Source organism: Nicotiana tabacum, chromosome 17 (genome assembly GCF_000715075.1).
Source record: "Nicotiana tabacum cultivar K326 chromosome 17, ASM71507v2, whole genome shotgun sequence".
In the NCBI taxonomy this organism is placed as follows: domain Eukaryota; kingdom Viridiplantae; phylum Streptophyta; class Magnoliopsida; order Solanales; family Solanaceae; genus Nicotiana; species Nicotiana tabacum.
The window spans coordinates 98,549,225-98,565,394 of record NC_134096.1 but is presented as its reverse complement, the minus strand read 5'-3'; positions in this window follow the sequence as shown (position 1 = coordinate 98,565,394).

Below are 16,170 nucleotides of genomic sequence, written 5' to 3'. Positions count from 1 at the left end.
CAGATATATTCACATCACAGATAAGACTATACATTCTCTTAATTTTGTCACATGATATCAGGTGAATCTATATACGGCATGTAAGCCACGTGTGACTAATGCTCGTGCTTTCATCTGCGCGATTAAATAATTGCTAAACCTATAATCTCAAAATAATAATACTACATATCCTTATAATTTATGTTATCTTTCCAACTCAATTCCCCTTTTTATCCAACAGCAGTCTTTAGTTAACCAACCCTCCCTCTCCTTCCTTTTTCCTTTCTCTATTCCTTACCCTAATTCCTTCTCCTCCTAATTAAAATAGTAGAAAAGGCTTACTTTGGTGCAGCAGTAAAAAAAAAAATAGTTTATAGCATAATAGTAATTTGAACCTCGGTTAAAAAATGTAGGGTCTATGAAAACCTATATCACTGTAGGTCGCTTATTAGACTGGCGACCTACTTAAAAAAAAAAAATGGTACTTACTTTACCTGTATAAGCAAATCGTGCTAATTATTAAACCAAACAAAGATTAACGATGTGCGCAGAGGAAGTGGCGATTTGGTAGAGAGTGTGTTTTGCTTGGCCTTTTTAATTTGATCATGAGTGAGCATATCGTTTGGAGGGCCTTGTTGATAGATTTGACCATGAGGGATCAGACTATGTGGAGGGAGATTTGAATTTGTAGTCGTTACAATTATTTTAGTTATATGACCTTTTCTACTAGAGATCAACGAAAACAACAAAAGATATCTACAAATAAAACACATGAGATCTTTGTAGGGTAATTTTTTTTCTATTCAAAATGTAAGTGGACACAGGAGATCATCTCCTCTTATTTGAAAAGAGGCTTCTTTAATTTTGTGGGAAAAGAATATGCAATTCTGTTGTATATCAAAGCAAATGCAGGGTATTGAGAAAACAGGTTGGCTATTGCACAAGTCCAACAAAAGAACACAGCCAATCTACAACTCTGCATACAATACAACTGCTTATGATTTATAATATTAACACCCACTAAAATGCTCTTATTCGATTTCCTTACTATTTACATGAACTTTCTTACGTCAAAATTGGAAAATAATATATACTGTATCATATATTATATGGTCCTTGATTAACAATGCAATTATATAAGTAGTTTAAAAGTTCAATGTCTTTGGCCTACGGCCATTTTGCCACCTGACTTTTTTCTTGATTTTCCTCTGCCAAACAACGTTATCCTCCAAATAACCTTCAGTAACTTAGTAGCATATCGTCCTTGTGAAGACAAATTCACAGAACCAATGCAACTAGTCACTTGTCCAATGGGGTTCTTCTTCCCTCCAAACCATATATATGGTCTCAAGCTTTCAAAATTTGCAAAAACTGGTTCAACTTTCTTGGTAATGGTTTCTGTTTGCTTAGGGACATTAATTCGTGTTCAAGATTTTGAATTCCGAAGCTAGTGGATTCATATACCTTCCTTGAGAATTCTGCAGGGGTGCATTAATTATTTTTCATATAGTTCGTAAAATAGTAGGAAAAACTTACTCCACTAATTTGGTGCAGCAGTTAAAAGAATAAAACTGAAATTATATTCTTTGAAATTTGTATCTTTTAACTACTAGACAATTAATTACCTATAGAACAATGATATTAATGCACGTTGGCATTGTCAGAATTTGGAAAAAAAGTGTTAAAGTATATGAATCGTTAGGAAAGAATCATATGGGGTAAGGACGATAGCAATAGATCATTGTTCATGTCCCAGCTGCCGAATGAATTTCAGTTTTGTATCTTTTGACATAGCAGTGAGCGCGCCTCTTGAAAGTTATACAACTTCAGGTCTGGGCAACAAGCTATGTGATTAGTGGCAGTGCCACCTTAGGAGTTAGGTTAAGGGGTGTTATCAATTCACACTTTTTCGTACACCGTCTAATCAGGTTAAAACTTTATTTTCATGTATATATATATTATATGTTGACCCTTTTCTCTAAACTTCTGACTCCGCCACTGTGTTAAAAAAAGACAGCTTGGTGCATGAAGCATCATGCATGCATGGATAATTCATAATCATCTATCATCAAATGAAATGAATTCATCAATACTTCACAAATTTTCTCACGCTAATTACGATCTAGTACTAAACTGTAGCAGATGTAACCAGATTGAATACATCTACATCAATCAAAACCATGTGTTTCAGTTGTGTGCTTTATTCCTTCTGTTTTTTTGTCGGCACAGTGCAAAAGCTTCTCTCGCATATATTTTTGGTACTTGTAAGGTTATGCCCGGATTAAGCCCGGGCCCAATGACAATATGAGTAATTAGTGTCTAAATTTATATCATGATTTAATGATTTTTCTGTTAGTTCTCAATGGTAACAACCTCCTGCCTCCTGGTACTATTCAAAAATTGTTAAGCGTCTTAAAAAGACCTCAGAATTGGCTATATTCATCAAATAGAATGAGGCAACTTAAGTGGTGGAATATGTTTAGTTTAACTCTCCAATAATTCTTTATGTTAGAAATGATTTCTGAATTTCTGTGCTAAGATAATTTCACATATATATTTTTGTTACATATCCCTGGAACTTCCAGTTAATATAAAAGTGAGATATGTATCAAATAAATATTATAATAAAAGTTATAACAATTAAGCTTGCGGTAAAATAGAGTGCATACCTCTTGAACTTGAGATTTATTTTCAGCTGAAGGCAGAATTCATATATAATAGGCATTGATCAGCGTTTGAGCATGTCTTTTAACTTAAGATATGTCTATGATATGCATCTCTCTTTCTCTCTCTCAGATTGTTTTTAGACAATGACTTTATCTTTTTCTTTCGTGTATGATCAGAAAGTTCGAGGTTACGATAACTTTAATAATTCACGAATGTTCTTTTAGCATCCTCTTTGTACTAATTTTGCCAAACCTAGTATATTTTTCGTCTATCCAATGTATGGTAATTTCTAGGGCACCAATGGAGCCTCTTTTTTAGCTATTTATTATTGACATCTCCAATTATTTATTATATAAATTTATTATTTTCTTAAATAATATAAAATATGTACAATTCAAATATGATAATTCAATTTATATATTGCAATACAAAGAATACTTATGTGTAATGTATATGCTATTATTTCTCTTGGTACTTTCACGGATATATCATTCAGCTCATCCTCACAGTAAGCATCCTTTTTTTTGGTCTTATTTAAAATTATTATTTGCATCCTTCACATTTTACATGTGTTGAAAACTTTTCAATCCTATTAAATAACAAAACCTATATTCCTCTAGTTATTTTCTAGCAGCATCCTCTTTGTACTGATTTTATCAAACCTAGTATATGGATGGTAATTTCTAGGACACCCATGGAGCTTTTTTTTTAGTTATTTATTATCGACTTCTCTAATTATTTATTATCAAATTTTCTATTTCCTTAAAAAATATAAAATATGTACAAATTCAAATGTGATAATTAAATTTTTATATTGCAATATAAAGAACATTATGTGTAATGTATATGCTATTATAGAGTAATTTTTTTGGCATTTTCACGGATATGTCATTCAGCTCATCTTTTATCTTCACATTAAGCATAAACCTTTTTTTGGTCTTATTAATATTATTTGTATCCTTCACGTTTTACATGTATTGAAAACTTTTTAATCCTACGTCATTAATATCAAAACCTATATTCTTCTAGTTAGTTTCTAGCACTACTTACATGTTAATTTGATTAGGTTACCTAATATAATTTATATAAATAAATATTAGTAGTACCTTTTTGGTAAAGTATATTGATCTCCCTTTTCCTTTTCAAGATTACTACTCCAACCTCTAATTCTAACCATATAGGTTTTGTAGTAAATCGTTTGTCCTTTTCTAACCCTACAATGCTAAGATGGGTTTTCTTATTTTATATTTATTCCATCTAAAATGATATAGTTTTATTATACCTTTTTTTAGTCATTTGAAAAATGTTATTTTTATATTTAATAATAATTTAACTTTAAAATGTTCAGTGTGAGATAATTTCTAGCTGACACAAATATTCATGAATTATTTTAGACCACAAGTATCAAAAGTGATACTTTTTTCTTAAACTTTGTGACCAATCAAATATCATCACATAAATAAGAACGGCGTAAGTATATAATTTTGTGCAAAATCTAAGACGGATGTTAATTAAAACCCCAAACTAATTAAACTCTTCATTAGTTTATGCAGTGATTTTTTCCTTATGTAGTCAAATAAAAAGTGCATTACTGACGTGAAAATTATTTTTTCTAATCTTTCCAATCAAACTTTGTGCTATTTTAAGAGGAAATTTATTTTGAAAATATTTCTCCTAATCTTTCTAAACGGAAGACCCCTTTGATAATACTGCTAAAAATGATTAGCATTGGAGTTGTCATGTTGTACTAATTTTTTTTGAGTGTTTATCAATAAATCTTTGAAAGGTTTGAGGCTAACAAAATAAGTTTTATTCGATGAAGTGTTAGTCTTCATTATTAGGACTTCTCACAAAATTTGATATATTTTTCCATCTATTAGAATTTTCACGTTTTATGAAGTAATCAATGATTAATTCAACTGCTTTTTTAGGAAGAGCCTAAATAACTCATTTTACTCCAAAAATAATGAGATTTTAACACTGTTAGTCTCTTTTTAAACAATATTTATATAAATAACATTACTTTGGCTTTATTTTAAAAAATAGCACATTAACGTAAACACTAACCACAATTAAAGGGATTATTGAACCACATTAATTTATCACAACATCCTCTCTCATCATTAATCTATTCTTGTCATTTTCTTTGAATCTCAGAAAAAGTCACATTTTTTATTATTCTCCCATACACAATCTAAATCAATCTACATTCCATTACTATAACAATATTATTCAAAGTATTTTGCTTGAGAATATGATTATACCAATATTATACCAAATACATTACATAACAAATAAAAGTAAAATATTAGCATACCATTATTAAACCAAGAACAATTAAATAAATATACCACATATTTAAAAAAAAAATACATATAACTTTTATACCTAAACACAATAAAAAAAAATAGAGTATACCATGTATCTTGAAGACAAAGTACAAAAACTTCTTATACCTAAACACAACTAAATAAATAAAATATACCATATATTTTTAGGTATAAAAATGGTATGCACTTTATCTGCAACTTGATTAACATTTACTTGGGTTAGGTAAAATAATTGAGTGTCGAGTTTGGGTGTGGAAATAGAATATATGGGTGCATATATAAACATATAATAGACGGATATATATATATATACAATATACTTAATATATATTGTACACTTTATTATGAGGCTGATTTGAAAAAGAATATAGGGGAAATTAAACATGATTTATGGCGGGAGGGGAATGATATGTTAGCAATGAATGTGATTAGGAGATAATGGCCATAAATTTAAGGAGATAAAATTGAAGTCCTAATTTTTTGGAGATATTTTTGGGATGAAATTGCATCATTCTCGCATATTAAAGGGATGTCAACTTCTTGTAGATTTCTACTAATGTAAATCATACACTGCCACATTTGACATATACTTAATGGTGCTAGGATACTGTATATATTATTTAAAAATATGATAGTTATAAAAGTTTTTCAAAAATAATTGCTCAAATGAATGTGTCAAAATAGTGATGTACAACGTAAGGCGGGCCCCACAAAGACAAAATAGACCTTAAAAACAGTGTTGGCCATGTGAGACGGTAAATTAAAGCGGGCCCACATGTTCACAAATTGCTCGCACGTGCTCATGGTTGCAACCAAGTGTGGTTGTTTTGTCCAGAAAAAGAAATGTATAACTTTCAGGCAATCAAGTACAAATTATTTCAAGCACATAGTTCATGAAATATCCAAAACATCCTCCATTTCTAAGCAAGTTAACTGTTAAGCCAGCTGCTGAAACACGCATGTTGACCCTAAGCTCCTCAAACTGTGGCTTATATATAAGAAAGTAGAATGACGAAAATATTAAAGAGCACTTTTTCAATATTTTGGTTACCTTCAGTTATAAATAAAATGTTTTATCTAGGGAAAAGTATTCTGCATGAAATTAGAGAAGATCGATAAATCCTCATACTACTTAATTATGATGTCATTTTCCATTATAAATATCTCTACTCCTTCTCTACATATGATGCATATCGCTAGGGCTGTTCATGGTTTGACAAAAAATCGATCCAAACCGAAAATCGAACCAAACCGATTAAGTAAACCGATATTTTTCTTGATTTGGATTGGTTTTGATTTTAAATTTTAAAAACCGATAATATTTGGTTTGGTTTTGGTTCTATTATAAAAAATCGAAAAATAAACCGAACAAACCGATAAATTATATATAAAATTTAATAACTATTTATATAAAGTATCATATATTTTTGTAAATAATTTTAAGTATTCTCTGCATTTTAATTATTATATATAGATTTTGGTTTATACTACTTATATCTTAAAAGATTGCCTAAACCCAAAGTAATAGGAATTGGCCAATTTCTTTTCCTTAAGAGACTCAAATTCTCTAACCCTACGTATCTACTTTTGCCTAACAGAAGAGTTATAAAAAAATCTATCACAAAAGTCAAAAAAAGCTACTCAAATTGCAAGACTACATGCTAAAGTTTGAGAAGATTTTTATGAACGTAAGATTCTAATTGTTACAATGAATACTTTATCATTGATTCAACAAAGTGATGTTAGGCATTACGTTTTAAATTAATTTTTCTTTGTTACTCACTTGATTTTTTAATTGATTCAACAAAGTGATGTTAATCAATATTTATTCTTGACATCTGATAAAATGGGTTCTAATTTATTTCAGATGAAAAGAACTGAGGTTGAAGATTTGGAGGTCACCTTAAAAAATACTACTCCAGCTACACCAATATCTTCGGCAACTCAAGCACATGGTAACACTCCTGATACTCTATTATGCGCAATCCTCCTAAAAAGCAAAAAAGAACAACTTTGTGTGGTCAAGACCCTAGCCCTGGGGGGAATGGTCGGGAAAAAGTTGTTTGTACTTTGGAACCTTTATTTTAGCTTGTTCTTTTGATTCTATCATGTACCGCAACTTAGTTCAGCCGGTACAGTTTTCTATCTTATATTATTACTACAATTTTAATACTCTGCTTTTATATTATATGCTATAATTTCAAATGTAAATAGTTAAAAGAACTATCATTGTAGGTATTTGAATTTATGCTCTAGTTGTACTTAAAATATTGTTGTATAGTGTCGTTTTACTATTATCGACTTATCATTAGCTTATTAAGAACCGAAAACCCGAACCAAACCAACAACAACCAAACCGATGGTTTGTATTTAATTTAGTTTGGTTTTGGTTTTAAAATTTTAAAAACCAATTAAATTAGTTTGGTTTTGATTTTAATAAAAAACCGGCTAAACCGAACCGTGAACACCCCTACATATCACTTTTAATATTTTGACATTAACCTTTAATAGTATTTTTTTTGTTTAAGCCACTATCTTCATACATTATCCTACACCTTGTATGATGAATTGATCATTATATATCACCAACTTTTATATCTAACCTAATTTTGAGAAATTAATCATAAAATGATTTTTCAAAGGAAAATAACGGCATAATTTATGAATAGTCCACTCAATATATATTTATTTTATTGTATCAAAACTACTAAACTATTATTATATCACTTAACTTTTTCTTAAGAATCATTTAAGTCACTAATTAATTTTTTGTAACTGAAAAGTGACTCAATTATTTTTTGAAGTAACAAAAAAATATTTCATTTGTTTCCTCCTAGTAACTTTTTGTGATATTTAGACAAAATAAGTGGCATTTTTGTTAAAAATAATAATTTAATGACTTTCGTGATACTTTGGCTAGTGAAGTCACTTTTTGATTACAAAAATGACCTTCATCTAATAAAATGAAATTATGTAACCATCCAAAAATTAACTCAAAAAATGGTTAGTTTTTCATGATACTGGGCCCCGTGAGGTGGGGGCTGTTGGGACCATGGTCCTAGGGAAAATGGTTAATAAGTGAGCTATTTTTGGTTCGACCCAACTGACCCACTTGTTTTGTCCCCGCACGCGACAATGGTTCCTGCATTTTCTTCTTCTTTTCCAATTTTTTCCTTTTGTCGTTTTGTCCTTTTTTTCTCCTTTCAATTTTTGTTCTTTGTTTTTTTCTTCTCTTTTTCATGTTGCCGCTTACGTCGCGCACCATGAAATCATCGAGTCCATACTAACGCTTTTCCCCGCATTTTTTTCCTTCAAATCATCATTGCCAATGTCTATAAACCAATAAATATGTCAGAGATATTCATAATTTAAATTTAATACATTCAACTTTAATATTAAACTCATTGCAATATTAAAAATATAAATTCAGAGTTATTAAAATTTTAATAGATTATATATATATACTAGTAAGGATATTCCGTGCTGCGCACGGGCCCAATAACATCGCTAAACAGTAGAGTATAAATTCTGAAAAGAAAAAAACAAATATATATATATATATATATATATATATATATATATATATTGCTCAATACCATACCAATTAAACCAAACTTAATCAGGTTTTTCAATCAATTTGATTTGACTTTTCGATTTGGGGATGTTTTCCGATTCGGTTTGTATACCCCTATTTCTATCGTATATCAAACCAACAGGGTGAAAGGCAATTGCTGCCACCTACCGAAGGTCTCAAATTCAGGTGTTCTTTGATTTCAGAAAATATTGATATTTTATGTGAATTCTACAATCTATGTTATATCAAACTCTATTTTAACAGTATTACGGTAATATGTTCTCAGCTAAAATACTGTTGTATCATCTCTATGTTATCTTGCTTTACATACTCAAATTTGATTCCGGGCTTCAAATTGACTTTGTTCTTCGGATGCCTACTTCTAAAAATTTAAATGGTCTTATTTTAATTGATTTACCATGAATATTTATAGTTTGAAGATTATTATTAAAATTGTTTAGATGTTTCATTTTGTGAGACTAAAATTGATAATGCAAAACTAAAAAAAATACTAAGGAAAATATTTTAAAAAACATCCTTTTGCTTGTAACTATATAGAAATACGCTGTCAGTTATCTATACATTTGACTTAAAATACATTACTATCTTCTTTGTTGGAATTAGAAATAAACAGATAGTTGAAACAAAAAGCCAACACAAAATAAGTTTTATTATATTGAAGAAAAAATTGATGATTTCGAGAGGGCTCGTTGGGAACGTGAGGGGAGGTTTTCTTTAATTAATTTTTGTTTGTTGGTAGTAATATTTTGCTTCCAAATTTTAAAAATGAAAAGTACACATTTAATCGGGAAAAGATAAAATTTCTATAGAATTGAGTATACTAGAATAAAAAATAAAAGCAGCAAAAGCAGACTTACGGTAAACACAATTCTTACGTATAGTAGGCATTAACGTGTATAGCGACCTGAGCTATTTTGTTGTAGAAAGTAAAAGTAAAACAATCACTATTAGCCTGTTTGGATTGACTTATTTTAAATATTTTTAAGTCAAAATAGTTTTTAAGCTATTTTGTAGTGTTTGGTTAAAGTAAAAATGATCTTTTAATCACTTGTTTTTAAGTTAAAATGATAAAAACAAGCCAAAAGCTAGAATTCATAATTTATGACTAATGCTTAAAAGTCGCTTAAAATAAGCTCATCCGAATGGATTAACTTCTTATTTTTAGTTATTTTTGTATCGTACTTCTTAATTTTTGGAGTTCAAGTAAATATTAAACCCAAAAACCTAAAAGAAACAAATACAATTGCAAGGTGCAAATCCAAAGTAGTTGGGGTTACCAAGTTTCAAGTAGTTGGTATATTTCAACTTTTTAGATATGAGAGAATGACCATATTGGTTTAGATAACTTGATACACCTTTCCTTTTTTTATTGAAACAAACTCACGATTTTAAGTAAAAATTGCATGGGGCGCCCTATTTGGTTGCCCCTTTATAACTTATACCCGTTTTGTTTTTCCGTTTGCATCCGTACCTATTTTTTTTGTTAAAAGCATTTTAAAAAGATAATTTTGCCCTTCAAGACTATTGACAAAAATGTAGATTGCAGGACAACACTTCAGTATGTTTTTGGCATGAAGTTTTAGCAAATGAACTAAATAACTTAAGCATGTTTAGTCTGAAGTTTTAGTAAATGAACTAAATAACTTAAGCATGATAAGTCTGAAGTTTTAGCAAATGAACTAAATAACTTAAGCACGTTTAGTCTGAAATTTTAGTAAATGAACTAAATAACTTCAGCATGCATTAGCAATAACTCATTAGAAAATTACATATTGCAAGACAAAAACTTAAGCATGTTTAGTGTGAAGTTTTCGCAAATGAACTAAATAACTTCAGCATGTTTAGTCTGAAATTTTAGCAAATGAACTAAATAACTTCAGCATGTTTAGTCTGAAGTTTTAGCAAATGAACTAAATAACTTAAGCATGTTTAGTCTGAAGTTTTAGCAAATAAATTAAATAACTTCAGCATGCATTAGCAAAAACTCATTAGAAAATTACATATTGCAAGACAAAAACTTAAGCATGTTTAGTGTGAAGTTTTCGCAAATGAACTAAATAACTTCAGCATGTTTAAACTGAACTTTTAGCAAATGAACTAAATAACTTCAGCATGTTTATTCTGAAGTTTTAGCAAATGAACTAAATAAATTCAGCATGTTTAGACTGAAGTTTTGGATAAAACTCATGACAAAACTGTTGACTGCAGGATAAATAACTTCAGCATGCATTAGCATGAAGTTTTAGCTTCAATGTAAAACAACTTCAGCTGCTACTGTAATTGGCTGAAGTTTTACACCATCTCACATGCTAATGAATAACCCCTGGTACTGTAAAACAACGTCATCTCCAAACGTTAGCATGCTGCTACGTTTATCAGGGCTTGTTTTACAGTATGCTAATGCGAATGAGGGCATCTCCAAAGTAGCATGCTAATGCTAATACTATCAGGGGTGTAATTGTCATATTATTACGAATTTTTTGTCAACTGGCTACCAAATCAATAATTTTTAAAAATAGGGTACAGGTTAAAAGGTGAAACAAATATAGAGTACGACTGCAAATTCCCCCAATTTTAATCTGATTCAGTAAAATGAGAAGTGAACTATGAAAGTAGCCCATATTCCAAATGCTAGACCATAAACTTTTTAAGAATTATTAGTTTTTAGCTTTGGTAGAAGAAGATAAGAAAGTTCGGCAAACTTCTCGAGAGCTAATTAACTTTTTGTTTTTATGTGGAGGCCTGAATGCGTGGTAAATATTTACTTTGATCTTTCTGAGAAAAATAACGTTCATAATTTATGTGTTACCTATTCTTGATTGTTTAGATATTTAATTCAGAATTTATGGTCAACTTATCAAGACGTGTAGGTTTGTTGGCTTTTATACGGTTCAATATAATTAGTCGATTTCAAAAAATATTTTGAATCACTAAATATTGCAAAGGTTATCTTGGTAGTTTTATTTAATCATAGAATCGTTAGATCTTCTAACTCTTGAATGAAAATATATTTGATTTTTTCTTTAAATTAAATGAATAAACTACAATATATAATAAAACTTTATTTTATCTCTAGATTAGATATTATTTCACAGTTTTTTCTTAGTTATTACATGTGTTTTGAGAATGACACTGGAAGTTGATCATTAATAGGGTATAAATATGCAAGAGGTGAAGGTTTACATTTGCAGTTAACCTTTGTGGGCGAAGAAATATTGTATTATTGTACATTTGTAGTATATTTTTAACTTGTCTGTATTAATTTTTAACATCAATTTATAATTACATAAATATATAAAAGACAAAGATCCAGACAGTACTTCTCGATGAACATGAAGTGGAAATATATATATTAGAACAAAACAAAAGTTACTACATCATAAATGACCGTGAATGATCATATTGTATATTTTTAAATTACACGTACATAATAATATTATCTACCTTAGTTAAATTGAATATTTTTGCTTGTTTAGAAGATGTTCAATTATTTTGAGCTCAAGTATTATGCTAACATAATAAAGTAACATTGATTATCGACATTTAAATAATTATTGTATTTTTTAATGTTATTTTCTTTAAAACAATCTTTTCTTCCTGAACATATATAATTATCCCATTAATAAAATTTGGTATTGCTTCACATAAATAATTGAATGAATCATTATGTCATAGAAACTAGTATTTTCAAAATAACATGAAAGCAATATAAGTGACAACTTTTTAAATTTAAGTGTATTCAGAACATATGTTTTCGGAAAACAAAAAGTAAAAAGGTAAAAAGAATAGGAAATTTACACTACAGCATCCCAACAAAGGCCACAACGAAAAAAACCCGAGTTGTTAATTTTTAGGAATTTTAGCCAATATATAGTGTATTATCAAGGTATAATTATTATACACAATGAGTGTATAACTAGTGTGTATATTAATATTCACTAAATTTACAATTATTTTGCACTTATTATATACCTGTCATACATTAAGTATTCAACTGGACGGGTGTATTTTCATAGCCGACTGACGATGGTAGAAATGCACAAATAACTATTTTTAGGACTGCTATTTAGGGATTAGCTAATACTTATTTTGTCCTGAAAATTTTGACCTACAAATCTTAATTTCAAAACAGTTCATGATATTTATTTCCCAACTTCGTGTCCAGAATTTTCCTACTTCATGTCCAGTATTTTCCTTGAGCGCAATGCTCCTTTGAGATTGAGTACCATTTTGAGTTCTGACGTACGAAAAATTTACAAAAAAACGTTTTCTAATAGTAAGAAGAATTAATAGAAGAAAAAGTTGAATACTCTTTTTGCCTACAGAAAGGATAAAAATAGTGAAGAGTTGCAAATCATAGTATTATCTTTGTCTTTCTTGTTTCTCTCCCCACCCCAACCCATATTATTTATAGTAATACTACTTTAATTGATAATCAAGAACATATCATATACTAACATTATGAACCTTTAATTCATAATGTTAAAACTTAACCAAGAAAAAACATTAGGCAGAATGGCCTAAATGGCACTTATACTTGAGCTACTTTGTCATGCCGGTCCCCAAATTTAGAAGTTTGCCAATTGAACACTTACACTCATTCAAACCGTGAATAATAAACGCTTATCCTACGTGGTTAATCCCATGTGTCATATTTGGCTTTAGTGCTTATTCACACGTCTGTAAGGGGCGTGAAGGTAGTTTAAAAAGCCCTAACGGTAATAATGTGGCCTATTTAACAGCCATCTTCATCTTTCTACCTTATTCTCCATTGTTGAACATTATAGAAGCTGATTTCTATCCAAATCCGATGCCTTCTTCTTTCTTTGTTAGCTTAAACAGTGCAAAATAAAAAAATTTGCTGGGATTCTTCATTACCCATAAATTTTTTCTATCTCCTTTTCTTTTGAAAGTCGATTTTTTTCTTCTTCTCCGGCAAGAAATAAGCTATTGTCGTGTCTCCTTTAGAAATAAAGGAGGAACCTTTGTATTATTGTGGACTTGCTGCAGATCTTAAAATGTCACGAACACCCACCAATCCCGGAAGAAGGTTCATGGGCTGCAGAAGATATGAAATTGGTGAAGGTTGTGGCTTTTTCCGATGGGTTGATCCTGTGATTGAGGAAGAACACTACAAGATGCTTCTTGCGGGTCTTATTAAGAAGAGTGATCGATGCCATTGTCAGAGAAGACAAGGAAGGTCGATATTCAGAGTTGTTGTTATTATAATTGCGGTTGTAGTTGTTCTAATGTTAGCTCTTATATTATGTGTTTATGATTGTTAGTGTACTTTCTTATTTCCCGGGTTTAGGTTACATATTTTGTATTGATGTAAAATTTTGTTCATGGAATATATTGACAAAGGTTCCATTACGGTAACAAGTACATGAACTACTAATATCATGGTATGTTATAGGCAGTTAATAAAACATCCAAAATAAGGAAGTTGCTTTACAAAATATTGTCTACGATAAGCAGTCAACAAAAACATACATAATGAAGTAGCTTTACAAAATATTGTCTACCACAGGCAGTCAACAAAAACATCTATGATTTAGTCTTCAAAATATCAGCTGAGCACTTCAATTAATGTCTGTTGTGGCTTGGTTTCTTGGTGTGGATTGTGTCATTGGTGTGGCTTGAGTGGTTGTAGCAGAGTTTGCCCTTCTGTAACTTTGTTCTTGCAGCTGCCTTTGTTTAACAGCAACTCGACCCTTCCACTTTAGCCCATGGGGTTTGAACCTAAGTTCAATGTTGGTAGGGGCAGAACTTATGAGTGTAGAAGAATTATGTACTACTCTGTCAGTAGTTCCAGACTGCACAAAGATAAAAGTTTGTGAGTGAGAGATTATCTAGTAAGCCACATATGTTTATTGTGTAATTAAGTGGAAATATTTATCCTCTGTATCACAGTGCTACTTGAATCAAATAGCACACCATATCTTGTTGCCTTTGGTCTCTTAGACCCTGCATTTGCACCACATCTTCTAGGCTCATTGGTCTTCCTTTTTGGACCTCCAGCAATATTAGTTGATTGTTGTGTGCTTGGATCAGTGATTGGTTGAGTGAAGGTGCCACTTTCCATATTTGAAGTTGCTGTTGCTGATCCAGTTGCTGCTACTGATGCATTTTCAGTTGTTGCTGCTGATGCATTTCCACTAGTTCCAGCCCTTCCACCTGATGTTGTTGATGAAGCATTTTCAGCAGTTTCACCTCCAACTGAACTAGTTCCAGCCCTTCCCCCTTGGTTTCTCTGCATACACATAACAAAACAAACACTAGTAATTGAATTCACCTGATAATGACCACAAAGAACATTAATACTTACTGCTGATGGACATCCTTTCTTGTTATGTCCAAGAGTCTCGCACAAAGAACATCTCATTTGTCTCCTTATCCTTGTATCCTTCCCAAACTTCTTCTTTGGTTTATCAACAACTTTTATTCTTTTTTTTTCTTTGGCCTTCCTAGCATTGCGGTTATAACAGGTGGTTCAATAGCTAGCAGTGTGCTTTTTGGCCACAAATTCATATTAGTTAAAGGTTGAATGAATCTGTTGTATGCCTTAAGGTAGGTATCCTTCCTATACCAATGGTCAACATATGGCTCAACCTCATAGTTCTTATAATGCATTGTTGTAATTGTATGTGCACATGGAATTCCTTTAAGTTACCATGATCTACAAGTATAGGAATACCTCCTAAAGTCAACAACATGTTTATATGGTCCATCCTAGATCTCATACCCTGTTTCACTATTAAATTTGACTTCACATTTGACTGCCCTTTGAGCATTCTCTCCAAGTATTTCCATAGCCATGGGAGATATATCACCTACCCATTTTCCAGAAAACTCTCTCATGCTATTCATCCTCTCCATACACTTGATTTTAATTTTCTCTAACATAGTAATGATAGATTTGTGCCTAGCTACCAATATCCAACTATTGAATGTCTCACACATGTTGTTCTCTACTATATCACACTTACTATATTCTTTGAAGTATGCCCTACACCATGTCTCCTTGTTGTATTTTAGTAAGTCTTGAACAATATCTCCCCTCAGCTGGTCCATTTCATCTAAGTTCTTGCTAAAGTAAACTTCAAATATAGCTCTTGCACATTGCCAAAATTTTTTCCTTCTTTCCTCACCAGGCCAAGTTTGCTTCCAATTAGCCCAGATATGTCTAGCACACTACCTCATCTCAGCATTTGGAAATAACTGAGTTATGGCTAGATGAAGACCCTACAATCAACAACATTATATTGTTATAACTTTAACATAAATGAAAACAATTACACTTTAAAGACAAAGTGTTAGAAACTATACCTTCTGCATATCAGACATGACTGTCAGCCCTTCTCCTTCAGATTCTGTCAAGTTTAGATCATGCTTAAGACATCTGATAAACCAAGACCATGTATCCTTTGATTCCTTTTCAACTACTGCCTAAGCCACAAGGTACATTTGATTATTTTCATCATTGGAAATGTAGAAAATCAGTTCACCTTTACATGTTCCCTTTAGTAATGCACCATCAAAGCCAATTATGTTTCTGCACCCTTCTAACCATCCAGTTTTTAATGCTTCAAGATAGAC